This window comes from Oryctolagus cuniculus, chromosome 3 (genome assembly GCF_051225735.1).
Source record: "Oryctolagus cuniculus isolate XC-2025 breed Fujian yellow rabbit chromosome 3, ASM5122573v1, whole genome shotgun sequence".
NCBI classification, from domain to species: Eukaryota; Metazoa; Chordata; class Mammalia; order Lagomorpha; family Leporidae; genus Oryctolagus; species Oryctolagus cuniculus.
In genome coordinates this window covers 165362460-165390083 of record NC_142869.1, presented here as the reverse complement: position 1 = coordinate 165390083, position 27624 = coordinate 165362460, and the positions used below count along the sequence as shown (strand labels likewise).

Sequence of the window (27624 nt, the reverse complement as noted above, 5' to 3'; positions counted from 1 at the left end):
GGAGTGAACCAGCAGATGGAAGACCTTTCTCTTGATCTCTCCCTCTCTGTCTGTAACTAACTACCTCTCAAATAAATAAATACAATCTTTAAAAAAGAGAGAGAGAAAAATGTCAGTGCTGCCACAGCAATAGGAACTGTTGATCCCCCTACCCCCACCTCACAATCTAAATAACGCTAGGCATCTTCTCTCAGTTCCTCAGTGATCTTAAGACCCAAACTCCACAGGTATTTTATTTCATTTTTTACCCACAAGTAGTCTAGATTCGACATGGAGGCATCACACTGCTGGCCAGCTTTCAAGGTGGACACACTAGGTTTGAAGTGGAGCTTCACCAGTGAATAGCTGTCTACCCCCAGCTTACGCTGCACAACGTTTTCAAGCCTTTGTTTCCTTGTCTGTAAAACACAATAATAATACCTTCCTCATGTTGCTTTTATAAAGATCAACTGGAAACATAAAACACTAAGCACAGTGCTACAAGGCTATTTTGCCTAAAACTAGATACCAGTCTCCCTGCTTTGAATCTTGCCACTGACTGAATGTGTAATCTTGGGCACATTACTTATCCTCCTATTCCTGTTTTCTCATCTGTAAAGTGGGGATATTAAGAGTATCTGCCTTATAGGGGATTACTGAGAGGGGCAAGATAACCCATATAAAGCACTTGGAACATGCCTGGAACTTATTAGTGTCATTAGGATTTCCTAAGATTGTGAATAATTATAACATGGACATCCTTCCCCCTAACTTGCCCAAATCCATCTTCTTTTTCGTTTTCTTAATTAAAACCTAGTTTACTTCAACAGTGTTGACATTACATGTTATTAAGAGAAACTTGATTTATGCAAGTCAGTAGTTACCAATGATAATTTCTTAAACAATTCAGCTTAGTACCTGAGAATATGCTTTACTTAAACTTTTCCAGAAATTGGAAGGAGGAAAAGGGGTAAATTTGTGTTTCAAAGTTGAGTCGTGGGGGCTGGCACTATGGTGTAGCAGGTAAAGTCACTGCCTGCAGTGGCGACATCCCATATGGGCACCGGTTCAAGTCCTGGCTGCTCCACTTCTAATCCAGCTCTCTGCTATGGCCTGGGAAAGCAGTAGAAGATGGCCCAAGTCCTTGGGCCCCTACACCCACATGGGAGACCCAGAGGAAGCTCCTGGCTCCTGGCTTCGGATCAGCACAGCTCTGGCCATTGTGGCCAATTGGGGAGTGAACTGGTGGATGGAAGACCTCTCTGTCTCTCTCTATCTGCCTCTCCTTCTCTGGGTAACTCTGACTTTCAAATAAATAAATAAATCTTAAAAAAAAAAAGTTGTCATTAATAATATTTAACAATTCATCTAATCTAAATTTTGTAGATTTAAAATTTAGAACATAAAATTGTTCCTTGTGAGTTTAAATCCTTTTAGTAGCAAATCAATTTAAAAAAAAACCTCAGCTACTTTAGTGGTAGTGTCTATTATAAATGTACCATTTCATGGCAAATTTCCTGGTTTGTACAGAGGTTTTGCAATGCCAACCAGGTGTTGAGCAGTTCAATTCAGTTCTTTTTTTTTTTTAAAGATGTATTTATTTTATTTGAAAATCAGAGTTACACAGAGAGAGGAGAGCAGAGAGAGAGAGAGGTCTTCCATCTGATGGTTCACTCCCCAGATGGCCGCAACGGCTGGAACTGTGCCAATCCGAAGCCAGGAGCCAGGAGCTTCTTTCAGGTCTCCCACGTGGGTGCAGGGGCCCAAGGACTTGGGCCATCTTCTACTGCTTTCCCAGGCCATAGCAGAGAGCTGGACAAGAAGCAGAGCAGCTGGGTCTCAAACCAGCACCCATATGGGATGCTGGCACTTCAGGCCAGGGCGTTAACCCACTGCGCCACAGCGCCAGCCCCTCAATTCAGTTCTTTCACTGTAGTGACCTCAGCAAGTTATGGTGGGGGCAGGGCATGGTGCAGAGCTTCCGTATTCTCTCTGGGCACACCACCTTCTCAACAACTGAAGTGTGAACCAACCGGTAAGCTCCAACTTCTCTTCTCTAACGCAGTAGTGAACTCACTCATATTAACCATACCAGAAACTTTTAGTCAGTGCCTGACCATGTGCCAGGCATCACAGAAAGACAGCCCCTGCCTTCATAATGCAGTCTAGGGAAAGAGACTGGCAACTAAGGAATTGCAATGAAGGAGTAAAAAATGATAACATGAGTACAAGGTGCTATGGGAAGATATGCTAAGGGTGTCAATAGTGTATCGGGGGTGTGGCCTCGGAGAAGTTCCTTTTAAGCTGAAAAGTAGAGGATGAACAGGAGTTAGCTGGTGTATGTCTCGGGAGAAGGAGGATTCCAAATTGAGGGAAGAACATGTATTCTACTCTTGAAATTTCTCCTTTCTTCTTTGCACCAGCTGTCCACAGTTGGCCATCATCATATCCATCTAAATCAGTACTTCTCCAACTTGGATGTGCATATAACTTATTTGGAGATCTTATTGAAAAGCCCATTCTGACTCAGTAAGTCTAGAGTGACTCCCAAGATGCTGTATGTTTAACAACTCTCCCATGATGCCTATGTTGCTACTATAACTCTCTGAGAAATACAGGCTAGATAATCCCACTCCTGTAATAGCCTTCTTCAGTTCACACATTCAGCTTCAGTATACACGATTATCACTAGCACGATCATTTAACATTTAACCACATTGGGGGCCAGTGCTGTGACGCAGTAGGCTAATCTTCCACCTGCAATGCCAGCATGCCATATGGGTGCCTATTCACGTCCTGGCTGCTCCACTTCCTGTCCAGCTCTCTGCTATGGCCTGGGAAAGCAGTAGAAAATGGCCCAAGTGCTTGGGCCCCTGCACCCTCGTGGGAGACATGGAGGAAGCTCCTGGCTCCTTGCTTCAGATTGGCCCAGCTCTGGCCATTGGGGCATGAACTAACAGATGGAAGACCTTTCTCTGTCTCTCCCTTCCTCTGTCTGTGACTCTACCTCTCAAATAAAAAATATCTTTAAAAATTTTTAATCACATCACTCCTTTGTTCCTGATTGCCTCGCCTGGCCCCCCACAAACTCCCCACTGTCCTCAGAATGAAGCCCCCACCTCTTGGCGCGACACGCAAGGCCTTTCATGACGTGGCCTCTGCATCCCCTGAAGCCCCAGTGCTCTCATTCCCCAGCTCCACTCGGATGCACCCACACACGTCCTTCAGAATTCACAGCTTAGCTGTGACTCCCTCAGTATGCTTCCAGTTCCTGGTCTAGATTTATCAGTTCTATGAGTTACTCAGTAACCCCCCAGACAGATCTCTATCCCAGCGCACACATCGTGTTGGGACCACAATCAATCGTTTGTCTAGTTTCTCTCTGGGACTGCAGGCATTTTGAGGGTAGAGATTACGTGTCTTATTCCTGTATCCCAGGTGCCTAGCATATGGAAAACAACCAAAGAATATCTGCTGAATTTAAAAACAGATATGCCTTCATGAAAGAATTAACAGCTAGCTCAAAGCAAAACCCAAAATGAATAAAATATAGGACAGGCACCAGAAGGGTTAAAGGAAGGGGAAAGAAACCAAGTATGTGTAAGAGTTGACAAAACTATAAATAGAAACATCACTAACAAAATTCTGCCTCATGTAGCTAAACATACCTCCCCACCACTGACTACTCCAATCAACGTTTCCAGATATACAGTAAAGCAATACGGAGCACTAAAGCTGGCACTGAGCCACCTTCTCCACTCCCTGGTAAATCCTCTAGAATCTGGGAGTGGAGTGTGAACTTCAATCATCAATTCCCCTGACACAGCAAATAGACCTCCACTGAGGTCAGGGTTCAATGTGCTGCACAGTTAGCACCACCAGCTAAAACTGTCCTCAAAAGGAAGTCAAGCTTAAACTTGAAAATTTCACTTTAAACTTGAAAACAACCAGAATAAGAGTAGGAAAGAATATGCATTCAGGACCTCCAATTTTATCAGAGAGCTTGGGGGTAAAATAAAATAATGAAGCATTATGTTGTTCAGTAAACAAATATGGACTTCTCACTATATTCCTTCTCACTTATCTACAAAAAAATAAGAAATCAAGTGGTTAAAGTTTCATAAACTTTCAAAAGTCGGGGCTGGAATTGTGATGTAGCAGGTAAAGCTGCCACCTGGGATGCTGGCATCCCATACGGGCACGGGTTTGTTGTGCTGGCTGCTCCACCTCCCACCCAGCTCCTGGCTAATGGCCTGGGAAAACAGCAGAGGATGGTCTGAGTATTTGGGACCATCCACCCACCTGGGAGACCCCCATGAAACTCCTGGCTTTAGTCTGGCCCAACCCTGGCTGTTGTGGCCACTTTGGGAATGAACCAGCGAGTGGATAATCTTTGTCTCTCCCTCTCTCTCTCTCTCTCTGTAACTTTGACTTTCAAATAAGTAATTAAATAAATATTAAAAAAACTCAAAAGTCAACATACTCACATCACTAGCACGCAGATAAGGAAAGCGAGTATTCCGGGTACCCTACAGCTTTGTGTCCTCTCTCATAACCTTTACTGTATCCCTACCCTGATTCCTGTCACCACTGATTAGTTTTGCCTATTTTTAAACCTAATACAAATATCATAAAATAAAACATTTATTCCTTTTTCCTGCTCAGTATATCTGAGCTACCAAGTTTGCTGCACTTAGTAGTAGTCCTTATCTTTACTGCCAGCAAGAATCCTGTGGGGAGCAATCCGGACTAGACTAAGTTACTCGAATTAGGACTTATTCTATGCATCTGCTCTCCCACAATATGTCGCTGGGAGAGAAGTAAACAGCTTCCGCACAGCTGCCTCCAGTTCAACCAATTAACTGTAGGACTTGCTCCTGATTGGAGAGCAGCGTACTCAGCCGAGTTGGGATTGGCGGAGGAGGACTATAAAGGAGGAGAGAGACGGCATGCACAGGGAACATCTATGGGGAACATCTAAGGGAACCCGTGCAGCCCCCGAGAGAGCCGGCCGGCGGTGTGCCGCTCCCCTGCGGAAGTGGGGAATGCGGCCAGGGGGAACTGCCCTTCCACGGAGGTGGAAGGGATAGTAGCCAACCCGGGAAGAACCAGCAGCAAACCCGGGGAGGGCCGAGCAGACGAAAGAACAGCGCAGGGTCCTGTGTCGTTCCCCCACGAAGACGGGGAGCGACATAATGGTGCCGTGACTCGGATAGGAAACCTAGCTCGGATAGGAAACCTAGGACGGATATGAAACTTAGGAGGGAAGAAACGGGAAGAATTGGGAAAATATCGGAGAGAGAGACTAGCAAACAGCCTAGGGAAATTACCGGAGAGAGAGACTAGCAAACAGCCTAGGGAAAAGCCGGACGAAAAGGGTGCCGGAAGAAGCTATTGAAAGCCTAGGCATAGACTCGGATACGGACTACGGGGGGAAGCTGGGAGAAATCTCTAAGGTCGAAAGCGAAAGTGAAAGCTAGAACAAACAGACTCGGACGCGGACTGTGGGGAGAGGCCAGGAGAAATGAGGGAGGAATATCGTTGGAGGAAAGCTTGGGGAAACACACCGGGTAGAGAAAAGTGTTAGGGAAATTGAAGCCGTGGGGGGCAGGCCAAGGCGGAAACGAAAGCCACTTTGGGATTCTCAAGTTAGCCCGGGAATAGGGGGCGAAAAGTTGAAACTAGAAGCTGAAACGTGAGCCAGATTGGGATCCGTCTGATTAGCCCGGGGAGCAAAGGACGGGAAGCCAAATCGTGGGGCGGAGACGTACGCTGGGTTGAATTCGCCAGGCTAGCCCGGGGAACTTAGATTGAATCCTAGTGGCGGAGACGCAAGCTACGCTGTGTTACTCGCGGAAGCCGCCGCGTGCAGAGAGAGCACGGGGCGTGAATAGATAGGGAACGCTGGCGTAGGCCGTGGTTCAGACGCGAAAGGGTTAAGCGTGGAGACCGCGGGGCGGGAGCGCGCGAAGCCGAGCCGCGCAAAGCCGGGAAGCTGCGCAGATGAGAGAGGCGCGCGGGCTGAAGTGGCGAGGTGCCGGGAAGCTGCGGGGATAAGAGAAACAGAAGTTTTAGAAGTTAAGTGAGAGAAATAGGAATGCTGGAAGATAGAAGTAAAATGGGAGAAATAGGAATGCCCGGAGATAGAGAAATAGAGAGAAATAAGGCCTCCCCTCAACATGCCAATTAGAAGGCTTGGATTCGGTCTGCCCGATTAGTGAGGCGGTGAGCACCTGGGCGGCTAGCCGCAGGTCACCGAAGACAGGCACGAATTAACATCAGTAAAGCTTCCCCACAATGCAACAATTAGGAGGCTTGGATTCGGTCTGCCTGATTTAAGGCGGTAAGCGCCAGCAAAGCTCGACCAGAGTATGAGCTGCAGGTCACCGAAGATAGGCACGAACCAACACTAATAAGTCTCCCCCACAATAAGGCAATGAGAAGGCTTGGATTCGGTTTGCCTGATAGGTTTTGTAAGCCCCTGCGGGCAGAGCAGAGCATGCGCTGCAGGGCACCGAACACAGGCATGCATCAGCGCCTAAAAACCTCCTCACAATGGCGAAGAGAGGACCCGGATTCGGTTTTCCTGATTGATAGGACTTGTAAGAGCCTGTGGCAACTCTAGCAAGTAGAGCAGAGTGTGTGCCGCGGGACACCGAAGACAGGCGCGTATCAACGCTAAAAAATAAAAAGAAAGGGGGATCTGTGGGGAGCAATCCGGACTAGACTAAGTTACTCGAATTAGGACTTATTCTATGCATCTGCTCTCCCACAATATGTCGCTGGGAGAGAAGTAAACAGCTTCCGCACAGCTGCCTCCAGTTCAACCAATTAACTGTAGGACTTGCTCCTGATTGGAGAGCAGCGTACTCAGCCGAGTTGGGATTGGCGGAGGAGGACTATAAAGGAGGAGAGAGACGGCATGCACAGGGAACATCTATGGGGAACATCTAAGGGAACCCGTGCAGCCCCCGAGAGAGCCGGCCGGCGGTGTGCCGCTCCCCTGCGGAAGTGGGGAATGCGGCCAGGGGGAACTGCCCTTCCACGGAGGTGGAAGGGATAGTAGCCAACCCGGGAAGAACCAGCAGCAAACCCGGGGAGGGCCGAGCAGACGAAAGAACAGCGCAGGGTCCTGTGTTGCTCCTCCACGAAGAGGGGGAGCGACAAATCCCATTGCACAGATATTTACAAATTATTGAACCCATCCTCCTGTTGATGAGACTTTGGTTGGGTCACTTTGGGGGCTATTAAAAAAACAATGCTGCTAAGAACATTCTTGTATGTCCTTTGGTACCTATATAAAAATATTTCTGTTGGATATGAAACTAGGAGTCAATTAGGCTTGCACACGTTCAGCTATGGAGGTAATGCCAAACAGTTTTCCAAGGAACTTAGACCAATTTATACTCCTACCAGCAGAACACCAGTGTTCCAGTTGCTTCCAATCATTGGTCTTTTTTTTTTTTTTTAATGTACTTGAGAGGCAGAGAGAAACACAGAGAGAGAGAGCGCTCCCATCTGTTGGCTCTCCCCCAAATGCCCAAGTTGGCTATGGCTGGACCAGGGCAGAAGCCAGGAGCTGCAAATGCTAGCCAGATCTTCACTGTTGCTGGTAGGAAACCAATTACATGAGCCAGCACTGCTACCTTTGAGTGCTACCTTCAAAGGCTGGCATTAGCAAGAAACTGAAGTCAGAGGCTGGAGCTGGGACTTGAACCTAGGGACTCCAATGTGTAATGTGGACAGCTTAACCTGCTAGGCTAAACGCCCACTCCCATGCCTGGTCTTCTCATTGTAGCCATTCTAGGAAACATCATCACAATATGATTCAATCTGAATCTCACAATCATCACTACAACTATCCATTTAGAAAATGTGGTAAGGGGCCAGCGCCGTGGTGCATCAGGTTAATCCTCCGCCTGCAGTGCCGGTATCCCATATGGGTGCTGGTTCTAGTCCCAGCTGCTCCTCTTCCAGTCCAGCTCTCTGCTATGGCCTGGGGTAGCAGTGGAGGATGGCACAAGTGCTTGGGCCCCTGCACCGGCATGGGAAACTGGGAAGAAGCTCCTGGCTCCTGGCTTTGGATAGGCGCAGCTCCAGCCATTGCAGCCATTTGGGGATTAAACCAACGGATGGAAAACCTTTCTCTCTGTCTCTCTCTCTTTCACTGTCTATAACTCTACCTGTCAAATAAATAAATAAAATCTTAAAAAAAAAAGAAAATGTGGTAAAATACCTAAGATTTACTATTTAACAGTTTTCAGTGCACAGTTCAGTGGCACTAAGTACCTTTATACTGTCACGCAGGCATCATCACCATCCATTTTTTCCATGATCTCAAACTGAAACTCCCCACTCCTCACTCCTCACGCTGGCAAGCTACTATTCTGCTTCCTGACTCCATGAATTTGGCTATTTCAGTCTCGCGTTAGGTGTGATCATACAATTTTGTCCTTTTGTGATTGGCTTGTTTCACTTACAGAAAATGTCCTCAAGAATCATCCATATTGTAGCATGCATCAGAATTTCATCCCTTTTGAAGGATTAACAATCTTCCATTGTATGTTCATACTACATTTTCCTTATCCATTCATCTGTCAATGGATATTTGGGTTGTTCCCACCTTTTGGCTACCTGAATAGTGCTGGTATGAACACTGGAGTTCAAATATCTGTTCAAGGCCCTGCTTTTAGTATTTTTGGGTATATACAAAGAAGGCATATGATAGTTTTGTTTAACTTCTTTGAGGAATTGTCATATAGTTTTCCACAGTAGCTGCACCATTTTACATTCTCATCAGCAATGACAAGAGTAGCAACTTGGAGGGGTGGGTGTTTGGAGTAGTGGTTAAGATCCCAGTTCCTCGGGGGCCGGTGTTGTGGCGCAGCAAGTTAAAGCTCTGACCTGAAGTGCCAGCATCCCATATGGGCGCCGGTTCTAGTCCTGGCTGCTCCTCTTCTGATCCAGCTCTCTGCTGTGGCCTGGGAAAGCAGTAGAAGATGGCCCAAGTCCTCAGGCCCCTGCACCCACGTGGGAGACCCAGAGGAAGCTCCTGGCTTTGGATCGGCGCAGCTCCGACCATTAAGGCCATCTGGGGAGTGAACCAGCGGATGGAAGACCTCTCTCTCTCTCTGCCTCTCCTTTTCTCTCTGTGTAACTCTGACTTTCAAATAAATAAAGTAAATCTTTAAAAAAAAAAAAAAAGATCCCAGTTCCTCTCTGCCTCCAGTTTCCTACTGCTGTGCATCCTGGGAGGCAGCAGGTGATGGTTCAATGAGTTGAGTCTCTGCCACCTAAGTTCATAGCTCCTGGCTTCTACCTGGCCCAGCCACGGCTGTGCTGGGAACTTGGGGAGTGAACCAGCAGATGGGAGATCTCTATTTCTCTCTGTCTCTATCTCTTAGTTTTTTGAATAAAATGAATTTTAAAATTAAAAAAGTTATCAGAAATTGGAACCCATGTGCATTACCCGGCACCTTTTCATATGTTTAGAACCCATTTAGATATCCTCTCTTTTTTTAAGATTATTTATTTATTTCTTTGACAGGTAGAGTTATAGACAGTGAGAGAGAGAGAGAGAGAGAGAGAGAGAGAAAGGTCTTCTTTCCATTGGTTCACTCCCCAAATGGCTGCAACAGCTGGAGGTGTGCTGACCCGAAGCCAGGAGCCAGGTGCTTCTTCCCAGTGTCCCATGCAGGTGTAGGGGTCCAAGCACTCAGGCCATCCTCCACTGCCTTCCTGGGCCACAGTAGAGAGCTGGACTGGAAGAGGGGCAACCGGGACTATAATTGGTGCCCACATGGGATGCTGGCGCCTCAGGCAGAGGATTAACCTAGTGAGCCATGGTGCGGGCCCCTAGATATCCTCTTACGTGATGTGGCCTTTCCAGTTCACAGCCTATTTTCCCCACTGGGTTGTGTATTTCCCTTAGTGAGCTGGATGAGTTACTATAGTTTAAAAATCATCTCAAACTCTAGTTTGCTTTTCCATTCTTATTGTAGTCTTTAAAAAACAAACTTGTGGGGATTGGCACTGTGGCACAGCAGATAAAGCTGCTGCCCCCGGCGCCAGCATCCCATATGGGCCCTGGTTCCAGTCCTGGCTGTTCTGCTTCACATCCAGCTCCCTGCTAACACATGTGAGAAAGCTGCAGAAGACGGCCCAAGTGCTTGGGCCCCTGCACCCATGTGTGAAATCCAGAGGAATCTCCTGGCTCCCGGATTTGGCCCGGCCCGGCCTTGGCTGCTGCAGCCATTTGGGGAGTAAACCAGCAGATGGAAGACCTCTCTGTAACTCTGCCTTACAAATAAATAAATAAAATCTTTTTTTTTAAATAATTTTTTTATGTTTATTTTATTTATTTATTTATTTTTTTTTGACAGGCAGAGTGGACAGTGAAAGAGAGAGAGACAGAGAGAAAGGTCTTCCTTTGCCGTTGGTTCACCCTCCAATGGCTGCCGCGGCCGGCGCGTTGCGGCCAGCGCACCGCGCTGATCCGATGGCAGGAGCCAGGAGCCAGGTGCTTTTCCTGGTCTCCCATGGGGTGCAGGGCCCAAGCACTTGGGCCATCCTCCACTGCACTCCCTGGCCACAGCAGAGAGCTGGCCTGGAAGAGGGGCAACCGGGACAGAATCCGGCGCCCCAACCGGGACTAGAACCCGGTGTGCTGGCGCTGCAAGGCGGAGGATTAGCCTAGTGAGCTGTGGCGCCGGCCTAATAAATAAAATCTTTAAACAAACAAATTGTGGGGGCCGGCACTGTGGTGCAGCAGGTAAGCCACTGTGTCGCCAGGCATCCCATGTGGGTGCCAGTTTGTGTCCTGGTTGCTCCACTTCCATTCCAGTTTCCTGCTAACAGCCTGGGAAAGCAGTGGAAAATGGCCCAGGTGCTTGGGTCCCTGACACCCATGTGGGAGATCCAGGAAGAAGCTCCCAGCTCCTGGCTTTGGCCTGGCCCAGCCCTGGCCATTGCGGACAACCGGGGAGTGAGCCAGAGGATGGAAACTCTCTCTATAACTCTTTCAAAAAATAATAAATATTTTAAAAAATCTTGTTATTTTAAAATAATTTTAGACTTAGAAACAAGTTACAAAGATGGTATACACAGTTCTTTTACACTTTACCCAGCTTCTGATAATATTAACATCATATAAACTTTTTTTTTCTGATAGGCAGAGTTAGACAGTGAGAGAGAGAGACAGAGAGAAAGGTCTTCCTTCCGTTGGTTCACCCCCCAAATGGCCGCTACGGCCTGCGCTGTGCCGATCTGAAGCCAAGCCAGGTGCCTCCTCCTGGTCTCCCATGTGGGTGCAGGGCCCAAGGACTTGGGCTATCCTTCACTGACCTCCCGGGCCACAGCAGAGAGCTGGACTGGAGGAGGAGCAACCGGGACAGAATCTGGTGCCTCAACCAGGACTAGAACCCGAAGTGCCTGCGCCGCAGGCGGAGGATTAGCCTAGTGAGCCATGGCGCCGGGCTGACATCATATAAACTTAATATTGGTACAATAACATTAATTAGCAGCCAGCACTGTGACGCAGTGGGTTAAAGTCCCAGCCTGCAGTGCCGGCATTTCCGATCCAGGTCCCTGCTAATGCACCTGGGAAAACAGCAGAGGATGGCCCCAATGCTTGGACTGCTGCACCCAAGTGGGAGACCTGGAAGAAGCTCCTGGCTCCTGGTTTCAGATCTGCTCAGCTTCAGCCATTGCAGCCATGTGGGGAGTGAACCAGCGGATAGAAGACCTTTCTCTCTGTCTCTCCCTCTCACTGTCTGTAACTCTTTCAAATAAAATAAATCTTTTTTTAAAAAAAATACTATTAACTAAACTACAGATTATTTGGATTTCATGTTTTTCCACTGTCCTTTTCCGGCTGTTCACCTTTGTCACTTCCAGTCAATGGCACTTCCCGGGCTTTCCTGACCTTGCTGAATCCTGGAACAAGGGTATACACTGACCAGGGTAAAGAAAAAAAAAAACCTGTATGTTACCTATTAATCTCTTTTAATTAATTTTTAGTAGAATGGAGATAACCACCTTCATACATTCATATAAATAATAAATTAAAAGATAAGCCCATTCAATTTCCTTATCATATGGATAAAGAAGTCAGGACCTAGAAATTAAGTAACTTCCTCAAAGTCTTACACCACTTCTTTTCCTCACTGATTTTAGTTGGAAGGTGACACTTCTGTTGTCTGTCACTTCGGAGGTACCTTAAAACCCCTAAGTGTTCAGAAACCCTCCCTTCTTCACCAACTTGAACAAAGTACATTCGTCATGGGAGACATCTGCCAGCACCCCTCAGGGAGACCGAAATCTGTGGGCACTCAAGTCCCTTATGTAACATGGCACAGTATTTGCATGTATTCTACAAACATCCTCATATATACTTCAAGTCATCTAATACCTAATATATGTAAACACTACGTAAATAGTTATACTGTATTCTTTAGAGAATAACAAGAAAAAAGTCTGAAAACACAATTTTTAAAAATGAATATTTTTGATCCATGCTTGGCTGAACCCATGGATACAGAAAGCAGGGAAATAGAGGGCTGATTTTAAAGTATCTCTATTTCCATTAAGAGATCAAAGGGTGGGGCCGGCACTGCGGAGTAGTAGGTTAAGCCTGTGATGCCTGCATCCCCTGTGGCCACCAGTTTGAGACCAAACTGCTCCATTTCTGATCCAACTTCCTGCTAATAGCCTGGGAAAGCAGCAGAAGATGGTATAGGGACTAGGGCCCATGCAACCCACATGGGAGATTTGAATAAAGCTTCTGGCTCCTGGCTTCAGCCACTACAGCTATTTGGGGAGTGAACCAGTGGATAAAAGATCTGTGTGTGTGTGTGTGTGTGTATGTGTGTAACTCTTTCAAATAAATGAATATATCTTTAAAAAAATTTTAAAAAGAGATCAAATTGTTTAAATAGTTCCTGAGTTGCTTGTCTGTTTTTCTGGAATGAGAATGATTCTGTTCTAATAAGGGAGAAGTAAAAGAAATGTGTGGTAGGCAGAATAATGCCCCTACTTTCAAAAATGTCTATGTTTGAGCAGAAGTACAGCCCAGCAGTTAGGAGACCTGCACCCACATCAGAGTAGCTATGCTTGACCTCAGCTGCAGCTCCCAACTCCTGCTTCCTGCTAATGTAGACCCTGGGAGGCAGCAGTGAGAGCTCAAGTAGTTGGGTTCTTCCTTCAACCCATGTGGGCCATCTGGATTGTGTTTCTGGTTCCCTGCTTCAGCCCTGGCCCAGCCTCAGCTACTGTGGCATTCGGGAGTGAACCAGCATTTGGACAACATCTCTGTGTCTCTCCCTCTTTCTCTCACTCTGCCTTTCAAATAAATAAATCTTTTTTAAAAGTTCATGGTGGGTAAAGCCACCACCTGCAGTGCCAGCATCCCATATGGATGCCAGTTCAAGTCCTGGCTGCTCCACTTCCAATCCAGCTCTCTGCTATGGCCTGGGAAAGCAGTGGAAGGTGGCCTAAGTGCTTGGGCCCCTGCACCCATGTGGCAGACCTGGAAGCTCCTGGCTTTGGATCAGTGCAGCTCCGGCTATTTCAGCCAATTGGGGAGTGAACCATCGGATGGAAGACCTCTCTCTCTCTCTCTCTCTGCTCTTCCTTCTCTCTCTGTGTAACTCTGACTTTCAAATAAATAAATAAATCTTAAAAAAAAGTTAATGGAAAATGAAATTAAAAGGTAAGTTTATTTTGGTGCAAAAATTTCCTGAAATTATATATATGAGGGATCCTCAAAAGGTTCATAGAAAAATCTGTATTATGAAAAAATCATGCAGCATTTCAAAAGTTTTTTCAATAAAACAAGCATCTTTTAATGCATTTTCCCACAAACTGTCAGAGATACTCTTGTAGTAATTTAAAAATAGACAACTAAAAGCCACAGAAAGTTTCCAAGTAGGGCAGGTAACATCTACAGAATGATGTGATAAAAACATGCAGGGGGAAGATGACTTACTACTGTGTACCTGACGCATTCGAGGGAGAATGTAGCTGAAAGAAATGAGAGCAACTTTAAGGTCAACCTTGAAGACCACCTTATGACCAAATGAAAGATAAAGAAAGGACATATTTTAGAAATTGTACAAAGGAAGACCCAGTCTGATCTAGACAAAGATCTGGATGCAGGGCTGAAGGAGGGAAAAGTTCCTGCAACCCATGTAGCGGTTTTAAACACAGCACAAATTCCATGCATCCAACAGCTTGTCATGACTGTTTTTATGATTGTGATAAAAATCACTACGATTACTTCTCTTTACCTGGCATTTTTCTGCCAAAAAGTTCTGACTGCATTTCAAAATTCACCTTCCCCAATGAAAGTCAAATGGGGAAAATTCAAATGAGTTCCAAAGCAGATCAATCAAATATAACCACAACTAGCAAACAGATCTTTTTTTACATCTAAGGCCAGGATATTGAATATTTAAAAATATACATTAGAAAAAAAAAATAGAAGAGGCAAAAACTGTCCTAGAACATGAATCTTAAAGAAGACCTACTGAGGAGCTGCTCTCTGGCGTAGCAGGTAAAGCTGCTACCTGTAGTGCTGGCATCCCATATGGGTGCTGGTTCAAGACCCAGCTGCTCCATTTCTGGTCCAGCTCTCTGCTGTGGCCTGGGAAAGCAGTAGAACATGGCCCAAGTTTTTGGGCCCTTGCACCCACATGGAAGACCTTGAAGAAGCTCCCAGCTCCTGGCTTTGGATTCACCCAGCTCTGGCTGTCATGGCCATTTGGGGAGCGAGCCAGCTGATGGAAGACCTCTCTCTCTGCCTTTGCCTCTTTGTAACTCTGCCTTTCAAATATATAAATAAATATTTTAAAAAGGAGAAGACCTATTAAGTGAACTCCTTCCCTACCATCTCCCAAATACCAAATAACCAATTTCTGGAAATTGTCTTCATGAATGACCTAGAGCCACTGGATGTAAATATATTGAATTCTATTATTTGAGGCAGCCACATTCTATAAAGTTGACACAAACAATGGATTTGCCAACACTGACCCACGGTTCCAGGGAAATGCAGGGATAGACGCAGGTACTCTCAGCCACTGGTCAATAGGTAGCATTGTATTACATGTATTTCCATTTAAAGACACCTTCTTTAATATAAATGAATACCGCTGATTCACGAACACTGAACTCACAGCCAACAGTACTCGAATTCATGAACTAAGCTTATCTACCACACCTTTTCTCTGCAATTCACATTGCAGCCTTGTGCTGACAAACACAGTGTCTAAGCACCACATGTGGGGGCCATTTAGAACAATGAAATCACCAACAAAGCAGGAAATACCAAAAAAAAGTAAATGGCACCGAACAGATCATGAAAAGCACACCTGTTTATGGTATGAGAGATGAAATGAGAAGGCGGAGAACACTGGCTTGCTTGACCTTGGCTGAGAATGCCAGTGACTCCAAATTTTCATCAGTCTGCATTTATTTGCAAATAACCCTAAAAGGACTGTGAGCACTTTTTTTTTTTTTAAAGATTTATTTTATTTATCTGAAAGGCAGAGAGACAGGGTAAGACAAGACAGATGGACAGAGAGAGAAGAGAGATGAGAGAACAAGAACAAGCAAGTGAGCAAGAATCTTCATCCACTGGTCACTGGATCTTGAACCACTGCTCTGATATGGGATGCTGGCATCACTAGCAGCAGCTTAACCTGCTGTGTCACAGTGCTGGCCCAAGGACCATGAGTATTGATTTTGTGGTTATAAATAAATTTTAGTGATGAGGCAAATTCATAAATGGGGAATCAACAAATAATGAGTATTGATTGTGCTGTTGTGTTCACTTGTCCTGGATTATTTCAAGGCAAATTGGCTCTGACTTTAAAGGTTATCAGCCCGTTCTTGCCTGCAGGTGCTGTAAACACCTCCTGTGAAGTCCATAAGTCACCTCAACCTTGCTTCTAAGTACAATTCTCTCAAGGTAAAGATGCTCTTGCTAAAATCTTCTGCCAAGTCTAGCAAAGAAAGAGAAGGTGAAAGAGGATTCAATCTACCTTCTTAAAAACAATGCTGAAATTACAGTTTTGGAAGGAGTTCACACCTGGCTGTAAGAGTTGGTCTTACTCAATGTCACCCAGTGGTAACCTGCAAGGTGCTGTATTCAAACATGCAAGCCTACCACTATCAAGTAGCCATGCCTATGTTTGAGTTGTTCTGCTGCGGAAAGCAACCAGGATCGGAGATGGTCAATAACCTCAGTGATTCTGCCATGTTTCCTTTCTCAGCCCTTCCTTCTCATCTCCCTTCAGCTGTCAAATGTTCTCCACTCTTCTCTGACGCCCAGTTACAACCTTGATCTGTCTATATGACTCCTATTTCACAGAAAAAAAAAGAAAAACTAAAATCATTAGATGGATTTTTTTCCAACTTCTTGGCAATAAAATCTATAAATCTTCCCACACCCATCTTTTCCAATCTCCTTATTTTAGTGAAAGAGGATTCCCTCTTCACATCTAAATCTAATTCCCCCACTAGTGCTCTGGACCAAATTTACACTTTTGGGAGGGACAGCTCTCTATCAGGTATTCTCTCTCACTCCTGTTCCTTCAACGTTTCACCCTCCACTGGCTTCTTCCCATCACCACAGAATATGTTCCAACTTCTCTTCTATTCTCAAAATAAATACTTTACTTTCATCTTTCAGCGCCTGCTCTCTGTGCTCACCTTCATAGCCAAACTCTAGGGGAGCAGTTAGGATGCCTGGGACTCCCCCTCCCAGGGTGACCCAGTTCAAGTCCTGGCTCTGCTTCTGATGTCAGCTTTCTGCTAATACACACCCAGGAAGGCAGCAGTGATGGCTCAAGCACTTGGGTCCCCTGTCATGTGTGTGGGTCCCCTGTCATGCACGTGGGAGGCCCAGACTCCATTCCAGGCTCCCAGCTTTTGCCTGGCCCAGCCCTGGCTGTGGCAGACATTTGGGGGGAATGAACAAACCAGCTGGAAGAAGATCTTTCTCTGCCTGTCTCTCTGCCTTTCAAAAAAAAAAAAAAATCCTCTTTCAACTCATTACATCCCTAATTCTTCACATTTCATTCTGTTCTCTAGCACAGTCCACCTCCAGTGCCTACCCATCGACTGGAACGATCTGTGCCAAGGTCACTATGTTTGTTGCTAAATCTGAGTATTTTTCAACTTACTTTATTTCTCAGGATTTTGACATTAAAATACCTCTTCCCTGAGACTCTTCACTTGACCTGTCTGACATTTTACCCATCTTTCCTTTTACCTCCAAGACACTTTGATCCTCAGGCTCCTTTGCGGTTTCTTTTTCACTCTGGTGCCTTTAATGGAGAGGTTCTTCAAGATTCTATTCTAGTCTGTTTCCTCTACACTCACAGCAGCCTCTCATCCTTGGGATGGGCATGTGGCACAGCAGTCAAGGCACCACTAGGGGCACCCACATCACACGATGCAGTCCCTTGGTTTGTCCTGCCTCTGCTTCTGATCCAGCAAGTAGGCAAGAACTTGGATCCCTGCCACCCTCGTGGGAGAGCAGAATTGAGTTCTAGGCTCCTGGTTTTGGCCTGACCAGCCCTGGCTGTTGTGGGCATTGGAGAGTGAACCAGCAGATGGATGATCTCTCTCCCTCTCAGTCTTTCAAATAAAATGAAAATAAATTTTTTAAAAAATTAAAATATTAAAAAAATTCTTACCTATATCCATAGCCTCATTTACTATTTTTTAAAGATTTATTTTATTTACTTGAAAGGTAGTGTTACAGAGAGAGGGGGAGAGACGGCGAGAGAGAGAGATCTTCCATCTTCTGGTTCACTCCCAAATATTGGCCAGATCAAAGCCAGGATCTTCTTTCTGGATCTCCCACATAGGTTCAGGGCCCAGGCATTTGGGCCATCTTCCACTGCTTTCCCAGGTGCATAAGCAAGGAGTTGGCTTGGAAATGGAGCAGCCGGCACTCGAACTGTTGCCCAAACCGGATGCCAGTGTTGCACATGACAACTCATGTGCTGAGCCATAAAGCTGGCCCTCACTTACTTAATGTGCAAGCAATTTCCAAAGATCTCGGAATTTCAGTTCTGGACAATGAATATTGGCTAGCTTCACTCTGTGATGTTCTCATAGGCACCTCCACCTTAACTAATCCAACGTTATTTGCTTACTTTTTCTAAAAAATAAAATTAAAGATAGATGAAATAATTAAACTTCTGGAAAGTGTTATAAAAGGAAATAATTACAAGACTAAAATTAAGGATAAAAGGAAGAAATTTCCTTGGGATGACCAAGGAAAGCATTTTTTTAAAGATTTATTTATTGGGGTCATCACTGTGGTAGGCAGGTAAAGCCTCTGTCTGCAGTGCTGGCATCCCATATGGCTGCCGGTTCGAGTCCTGGCTACTCCACTTCTGATCCACTTCTGAGCAAGCTCTCTGCTTGGGAAAGCATTAGAAGACAGCCCAAGTCCTGGGGGCCCTGTACCAACCTGGCAGACCCAGAAGAAGCTTCTGGCTCCTGGCTTCAGATCTGTGCTGCTCCGGCCATTGTGGCCATTTGGGGAGTGAACCAGAGGATGGAAGACTTCTCTCTCTCTGCCTTTCAAATAAAAATGAAAGTTACAGAGTGAAGGAGAGGCAGGGAGATCTTCTATTTGCAGTTCACTCCCCAGATGGCCGCAACAGCTAAGGCTGGGCCAGGTCAAAGCGAGAAGCCAGGAGTTTCTTTCAGGTCTCTCACATGGGTGGCAGGGATTCAAGCACTTGGGTCATCCTCCACTGTTTTTTCCAGGCCATTAGCAGGGAGCTGGATCCAAAGCGGCACATCCAGGACACGAATCAGTGCCCATAAGGGATGCAAACGTTGTTGGCAGCGGCTTTACCGATTATGCCACAATGTGGGCCCTAGGAAAGCATTTTTAAGGCAATAACATTTGAGTCAGGATCACAGGGTGACAGAGAGTTTGCCATATAAGAAAAAGATAACAGTAATCGCGAAGCCACAGATAGAAGAAATAATTTGGGAAGATGATTTGTATAGCTAGAATTTAATGAATGAAAAGGAGATTGAGGTTGAAAAGGCCCAAACATCAAGGTGTTTATAATCTAAGATTAAAAATTGGGATTTTTATTGGGGGTGATTAAAGGTTTTAAGCAGGGGAGGCACTGAGTCAACTGATATATACACCTACTACTGCACAGAAAATGGATTATAGACAGGCGAGAAAGGAGGCTCAGTGAGAATGCTGATGCTGTGGACCCAGGGAAAGGTGCCGGCGCCCTGGCGTAGGATGACAGCAGCAAAGGTAGAAGATGGCAGAGGTAACTCTGAAGGCAGAACTCTAAGACCCGCTGATGGATTGGATGTAGGAGGTAAGAAAAAACAATGACTTCCAGTTTCAGCTTGAACAGCTGAGTGGAAGGTGATTTACTGAGGGGGAGAAAAGGTTTCAGGGAGAAATCTAAAGTTCCACAGTGGACACTTAGTTAAGCTTGGAATCTCTGTGGAACACCTACGTGAACACAGAATGTATATAGATAAGCAGATTTGAGTCTGGAACACGAATAAGCTGTCAGGCTCACAGTGGCAGATTTGAGGTTTCCAAAATTCTAGTTTCCATCTGAAAGCTTGCATGTTATCACGGACAATAAATGCTGTCGGTTTTCCTGGAAGCGGCAGGCTCACGGATTCATTCATTTTCAAGAAAATGCGTGCCACGTGCTCATGCCTGGGTAACCATGGTCTGTAAGTCAGTTGTGCTCCTGAGTAACCCTGGTATTCCAATTTAAAACAGCCTAGCTCAGCTCACGGTGCAACTGTCAGTGCTCTCCCTCCAGACAACCATGAGACTTCGGCACATGGCAGAAGGGCTTTGTGTGGATTTCCCAGTTCATCCAGAAAGTGGGACACTCCACAGCTGATATCCAGGGAAATCAGTGATATCCTGGGTGAACTTTTAAAACTTTATTTATTTGACTAGCAGAAAGGCAGCCACCTCCCATTCACTGGTTCCCTCCCCAAATGGCCACACCGGCTGGGTGGGGCTGAGGCTGGGAGCCAGGAATGCATCCAAGTCTCTTGCGTGGATGGTGGGAACCCAATTACCTGAGCCATCACTGATGCCCAACAGGGTGCACATTAGCAGGAAGCTGGAATTGGGAGCCAGAGCCAGGAGTGGAACCCAGGCACTCAGATGTGGGTCACGGGTGTCCTAACTGGTATCTTAATCACTAGGACAAACACCCACCTGTAGAAAAATAACCAATTTTAAAAATCTGTTTATTTTGATAGGCAGAAAGAGAGTGAGAGAGAGAGCTAGAAAGAAAGACACAGAGACTTCCCACCAGCTCCTGTATTCCCCAAATGCCACAGAGCCAGGTGTCCCACAAGGGTGGCAGGGACTCAACCACTTGAGCCATCACCTGCTGCCCCCCAGGATGCACAGTAGCAGGAAGCTGGAATTGGGAATAGAGCCGGGACTTAAACTCAGGCCCACCAATATGGAATATGCTAATCTCAAACAGCAGCTTACGTGTTGTGCTCTTGCCCAAAAATATTTTTTTAACTTCAAGTGCATGGCAATGAAGAATACAGAGACAACTAACAGTTTGGTGCCACTAGTAGTTTTATCTATCACTGCTTATGTACGATTAGTGCAAATGTCAGGAAACTGGAAACTTTTGTAAATTTAAAATTTTTGTACCATCTATAAAAAGATACTGAAAAAAATGAAACTAACGTATCAGAGTTCTGACTGAAGAAAAATATCTGCTCCAAAGAAACAGAAAATTGAAAATATAATATAATCGATATTTTTCTCAGATTTATAGCTGACAATAATGTACCTTATTTTGTCTTTTGTCAACAGAATAATTTTTAATAGTATCACAGCATTTAAATTACAACGTCATTTTCACACTATTCATTTATAGTTTAAAGAAAAAGGAATTGAATATTTTCAATAAAAACTCCGGGAACTCAGGACAAGCATTTGGCCTAGCAGTTAATGCACCTGCATCCCGGAGCTGGTGCTGTGGCGTTACAGATAAAGCCACCACCTAGAGTGCTGGCATCCCATCTGGGCACTGGTTCGAGTCCCAGCTGCTCCACTTCCAATCCAACTCTCTGCCATGGCCTGGAAAAGCAGTAGGAGATGCTCCAAGTGCTTGGGCCCCTGCACCCGTGTGGGAGACCTGGAAGAAATTCTTGGCTCCTAGCTTTGGATCGGCCCAGCTCCTGCCTTTGCGGCCATCTGGGGAGTGAACTAGCGAAAGAAAGAGCTCTCTCTCACTCTCGCTCTCTCTGCCTCTGCTTCCCTGTAACTATGCCTTTCAAAATAAATAAATCTTTTTTTTTTTTAAAGACTTTATTTGAAAGTCAGAGTTACACAGAGAGAGAAGAGGCAAAGAGAGAGAGAGAGGTCTTCCATCTGATGATTCACTCCCCAATTGGCCACAATGGCTGCAACTGCGCCGATCCAAAGCCAGGAGCCAGGAGCTTCTTCGGGTCTCCCACATGGGCGCAGGGTCCCAAGCACTTGGGCCATCTTGTACTGCTTTCCCAGGCCATAGCAGAGAGCTAGATTGGAAGTGGAGCAGCTGGGACTAGAACCGGAGCCCATATGGGATGCCGGCGCTTCAGGCCAGGGCGTTAACCCGTTGCGACACAGAGCCGGCCCCAAATAAATAAATCTTAAAAAAAAAAAAAAAAAAAGACACCTGCATCCCATATTGGAGTGTCTGGGTCTGATACCCAGCTCCAGGTCCTGACTCCAGCTTTCTGATAATGTGGACCCTGAGAGGCAACAGATGATGGCTGAAGTAACTGAGTTCCTGCCACCCTTGTAGAAGACCTGGGTGGAATTCTTGGCTCCCTGGCCCAGGGGTGTTGCTAGCATCTGGGGCGTGAACCAGCAGATGGCAGTTCTGTCTCTTTCTCTCAAACAAAACCAAATCAAGATGAGCTCCAAAATGTGTCACAAGGGGCCAGTGCTGTGGCGTATTAGGCTAAGCCTGCATCTGCGGCACCAGCATCCCATATGGGTGCCAGTTCAAGTCCCGATTGCTCTTCTTCTGATCCAGCTCTCTGCTATGGCATGGAAAAACAGTGGAAGGTGGTCCAACCACTTGGTCCCCTGCACACATGTGGGAGACCTGGAAGAAACTCCTGGCTCCTGGCTTTGGATCGGCACAGCTCTGGCTGTTGCAGCCATTTGGGGAGTGACCCAGTGGATAGAAGACCTTTCTCTCCATCTCTTCCTCTCTATCTGTAACTCTACCTCTCAAATAAATAAATAAAATCTTTTAAAAAAAATGTGTCACAAACATGAAGATGGACTCAATTCAAAGATGAAACAGCCCAAATCACCACTTAATGGTAATCACCCTGAACTCTTAAAAAAAAAAAAAAAAAACCTGCAGCTGGAAAACTGAATAGAACAGAAAGATGAACTTCCAGGAGTAGAGGTGGGTGGGCTCAGGAGTAGTGTGTGTTGCTGAAATGAAAAGGACCAGCAGTTCTAACAATGAGAATCTCCTTTAATTCTGTTTGAGAAAGGTGCCTATCAATGAGAGGAAAATAATCCTAGTGGGCCCTTCCCTGTAGGAATCCCAAACCTACAAGGAAACAAAGCAGTCAGTGCAATCTCGGAGAACAGAAATCCAAGAGCTGAAACAGTCTGAACTGCTCTGCATTCCTGTTCTTGTTCACTGTCAAGAAAACAACGGAGGGCATGGGCATTCAGAAAGAAGGAATTCCGATGAGATGTACAGGACAAAGTAATCTTGGGAGAGAACTCGTTCTTAATTCTGATGATCAAGAGGAACTCTATTCACATCCTCACCTACTTGCTCCACACCTTACTGTGGAATCCAAGAAACCCAGTTTCTTTACAGAAAAATGCACTGCAACTCTTACCCCTCGATGAGGCCCCCCTTCAATTCAAGATCACTGTTTATGGTAACTAACTCATCCTTAGTGCTTATGGTGAGGTTTGCTTCCAAGTAGTTACTCAGAGAGCATGATGAAAAAATGATCAGCATCTATACTCAAATGGGAGGTCTAGGAATGGTAGCATCTGCTTATAAAACCCAATGTGTCGGCTGGCGCCACAGCTCACTAGGCTAATCCTCCGCCTGCGGCGCCAGCACACTGGGTTCTAGTCCTGGTCGGGGTGCCGGATCCTGTCCCAGTTGCTCCTCTTCCAGGCCAGCTCTCTGCTGTGGCCAGGGAGTGCAGTGGAGGATGGCCCAAGTGCTTGGGCCCTGCACCCCATGGGAGACCAGGAGAAGCACCTGGCTCCTGGTTTCGGATCAGTGCGGTGTGCTGGCCACAGCGTGTCGGCCGCAGCGGCCATTGGAGGGTGAACCAACGGAAAAGGAAGACCTTTCTCCCTGTCTCTCTCTCTCTCTCTCTCTCTCTCTCACTGTCCACTCTACCTGTCCAAAAAAAAAGTGTCGAATTAAAAGAATAAAGATTCAAGTCAGCTCAAGAGCTCACTCGTGTGGAGAGAAGGAGGGAAAGCAGAGCTATAACCCAACACAAATCATTAGGGAATGTGTGTACAAACTAAGATTCAGCTGTGTGCTTTCTAAGGTTAACCTGAAGGAAATCACCATGAACACAATCAAGACTACGTGGCTGGAGCTGAGGAATGAGTCAAGGACTCGGATCTCACCTCAAATGTCACCTCTTGGCCTCACTGGTACCTCTTGATCATCCTGTCTCTAATCCAGACCCCAACTTGGTACTCACTCCTTACTTCACTTTCTTCCATTCCCTACCAGTAACTGAAACTACTTATTTATCATTTCTTCCCCCATTCTAGAATTTATGCTTCAAGAGAAGGGGGACCTCACTGGTGCTGTTCACCTAGCCCAATACTTGATACATTCAGACACTTGATACCTATTTGTTGAGACTCATACACAGCTTCTACCATGGGAGCCTAATAGTTCAGTACCAAGAAAGATGACAATAACAAGCTAAGAATGAGGGAGCACAGATGTAAACCTGTGGGGTCTGGGAAGGCTGACTTGGGAAGTAATACTGTACTTGGGTCTTGAAGAAGCAACATATTGTACTCCTTAAGGCGCTAAAATTATCATGGTGCTTCTCATGTCCATGTCTTTAATAAGAAGAAAAAAAGGGCTACATTTAATTAATGTTTTCTATATCTCAAATATTATGTAGTTTTGGCATATATTGCCTCATTTAATCCCTGTAACAACCCTATTTATTATAACTACTTCACAACTAATGAAACAAGTATGGACAGATTAAGTGACTGACTTAAAATCATAGCTAAGGCCACATCGTGGTATAGCAGGTTAAACCATCACCTGCCACATTGGCATCCCATATGGGTACCAGTTTGAGTCCTGGTTGCTCCACTTCAGATCCAGCTCCCTGCTAACGTGCCTGGGAAAGCAGCGGAAGATGACCCAAGTGCTTGGGCCCCTGCCACCCAATTGGGAGACTTAAAGGAAGTTCCTAGCTCCTCCTGGTTTCAGCCTGGCTCAGCCCAGGCTATTCTGACCATTTAGGAGGTGAACCAGCAGATTGAAGATCTGTTACTCTGCCATTCAAATAAATAAATCTTAAAAAAAAAAAGAGGCCAAGAGCTGAATCTAGGTACTATGAACTTCATCTGATATCTGAAATGTCCTTATCCCTATATGCTTGTTGAATGCACTCTTATTAATGCTGAAATTATCTTGTGAGTTGAGTCTCATTGTCTTTGAAGCCTTTTGAGCAATATGTAAAAGTGACCATGGTATAGATTTGGGACTAATGATCTGAGTAACTGGGCAATGCACAGTATGAGTAACAAAATACACATTTAAAGTGTTCAGAATGAAATCAAATGAGTAGGTCATATTATTAATTTATGAAAATCAGTCAAGTAACAGATAATGCTCAAAAATGATCCAAGGAATTCTTTTTTTGTTTGAACAGTGCTAACATTTATTAATATTTACCAGGATTGTAATTCAGAGAATAGGTCATGGGGGCTCAGTTATCATAAAGGAAAAACTGCTTGGGATTATTAAGCAATGTTGTGAGGATAACCAGACCAGAATGGAACTAAAAGGGACATTTTCTTTTTAAATGAACCAAAATTCACATCAAACAATCAGAAGACACTATCAGCTAGAGTCAGGGTAAGTCCTGGTGTTAACCCTATAAGAAAATTAATCTCTGAAATGATTCTAGTAAATGCCAGTTAGATCTTTTTGACAGATTTCAAGTGACAACTTAATATGCACACTCATATAGACTGATGGAACTCAGAATAATCCTTATGCTTAGCTGACACCTTCCAGAGAAAGTTCAGGCGTCTTAGAAACAACGAGCCCAACATTATACAAGTCTGATAGAAACCGAAAACATGTCTGATTGCTTTTCTCAAACAGAGAAGGGAATTCTTTCTAGTGTAGAGCTACAACTCATAGGGTTATGTCTACTTTTCTCCTTTCTATAAAACAAGTAGGGAAAAGACCTTGATAAGGGAGAGGTTTTTCCAGAGATGGTCACCTGTGCCTCACGGGGCCACTGGAGCACCTTAGCTCATTAGTAAGACAATTTTATTTCTGCTATGAAAATAAGTCATGGCTATTCAGAAAGGAATCAGGCTAGCATGTGTTCTTATACATGTATACACAAAATTTCCAATTTCAGGGGCTTAGTGAGTAAAGGGGCCACCTACAATGCTGGCATCCTGTATGGGCACCGGTTAGAGTCCCAGCTGCTGCACTTTTTTTTTAAGCGTTAATTATTTGAAATTCAGAGTTACACAGAGAGAGACAGAGGTCTTCCATCTGCTGGTTCACTCCCCAATTGGCAGCAATGGGCGGAGCTGTGCTAATATGAAGCCGGAAGCCAGGATCCAGGAGCCTCTTCTGGGTCTCCCACACAGGTGTAGGGGCCCAAAGACTTGGGCCATCTTCTACTGCTTTCCCAGTCCATAGCAGAGAGCTGGATCAGAAGTGGAGCAGCTGGAACTCTAACCAGTGCCCATATGGGATGCTGGCACTGCAGGTGGCAGCTTCACCCACTGCACCACAGCGCTGGCCCCACTGCTGCACTTCTGATCCAGCTCCCTGCTAATGCGCCTGGGAAAGTGGTAGAAGATCTGGAAGAAACTCCTGACTCCTGGCTTTAGCGCGGCCCTGGCCCTTGTGGCCATTTGGGGAGTGAACGAGCAGATGGATGATCTCTCTCTCTCTCTCTGTCTCTTCCTCTCTCTGTATAACTATGACTTTTTTTTTTTTTTTTTTTTTTTTGGGACAGGCAGAGTGGACAGTGAGAGAGAGAGACAGAGAGAAAGGTCTTCCTTTGCTGTTGGTTCACCCTCCAATGGCTGGCTGCTGTGGCCGGCCTCCTCCGAAGGCAGGAGCCAGGTGCTTCTCCTGGTCTCCCATGGGGTGCAGGGCCCAAGCACTTGGGCCATCCTCCACTGCACTCCCGGGCCACAGCAGAGAGCTGGCCTGGAAGAGGGGCAACCGGGACAGAATCCAGCGCCCCGACTGGGACTAGAACCCGGTGTGCCAGCGCCACAAGGCAGAGGATTAGCTTAGTGAGCCACGGAGCCGGCCGTAACTATGACTTTCAAATAAATAAATTTTTTTAAAAAAATTTTCCAATTTCATCCCTTGCTTCAGATTTAGGTCTCTGCACGAGAGCTCATCTTACCATAACGGTTTTTCTTGGTTTATGGTAGCATTCCTAATTCTTAAAGCCCATACATAGTAAATCTAGACAGAATAAAAACACTTGCAATATGAAGGGAACTTCACAATTTATCCAGTCCATCATTTAACATTTTCATTTCATCTGAGACCCAGGGAGTTTAAATTACTTGCCCCAAACATGGCATAATTAAAAAACATTTGGATCCAGAAAATATAGTTATGAGGAGGAAAACAGGCTGGCCATAATCTTTCCCTGAGAAAACTCTGACAGCACAGTATTTTCTGGTGGAAAGAAATATAAAGCAGCAGAACAGCTTGGGTTAGTGAGCCCCAATTTTCCAGGCCATGGGACCCTTGGGAAATGTGACAAGCATCACAGACCCTCTCTCTGGACTCCAGAAAGTCTGTTATGAGTATTTTTTTTATTTGATAGATAGAGTTAGACAGAGAGACAGAGAGAAAGGTCTTCCTTCCACTGGTTCACCCCCCAAATGGCCGCTACAGCCGGAGATACGCCGATCTGAAGCCAGGAGCCAGGTGCTTCTCCTGGTCTCCCATGCAGGTGCAGGGCCCAAGCACTTGGGCCATCCTCCACTACACTCCCGGGCCACAGCAGAGAGCTGGCCTGGAAGAGGGGCAACCGGGACAGAACCGGCGCCCCAACTGGGATTAGAATCCGGGGTGCTGGCGCCACAGGTGGAGGATTAGCCCAGTGAGCCGCGACGCCGGCCATGAGTATATTTTTATATAAAATTTGGCATACAATTTCCAAAGGTTCACAGCCCTAGGAAGGTTGACAAACCCTGACCTAGGTGAGGAATGTAAATGCTGGGAGACCTCCAACAGTGGTTATAGAACTGGAGGGTCAGGGACAGGAACAAAGGCTCTTGCCAAGTCAGTATTACAGACTTGCTATCCGCCAGCCATGCGTCAGATTCCACACGTGACTCACTTCATC

At 45.7% G+C, this 27624-nt stretch overlaps 1 protein-coding gene across 3 annotated transcripts in view; it reads right to left on the bottom strand.

The window, feature by feature from the left end:
• AHCYL2 (adenosylhomocysteinase like 2) overlaps nt 1-27624 on the bottom strand; it is a 226754-nt gene that overhangs the window by 78982 nt on the left and 120148 nt on the right. The window contains exon 1 of one of the 3 annotated variants that reach the window (XM_089328570.1): nt 4467-4779. The exons of the other annotated variants lie outside the window; for them this stretch is intronic. The gene's annotated coding sequence lies outside the window, so the exon portion shown is untranslated. Of the gene's footprint in view, nt 1-4466; nt 4780-27624 lie in introns of those variants that run through there. 3 annotated transcript variants of the gene reach the window in all.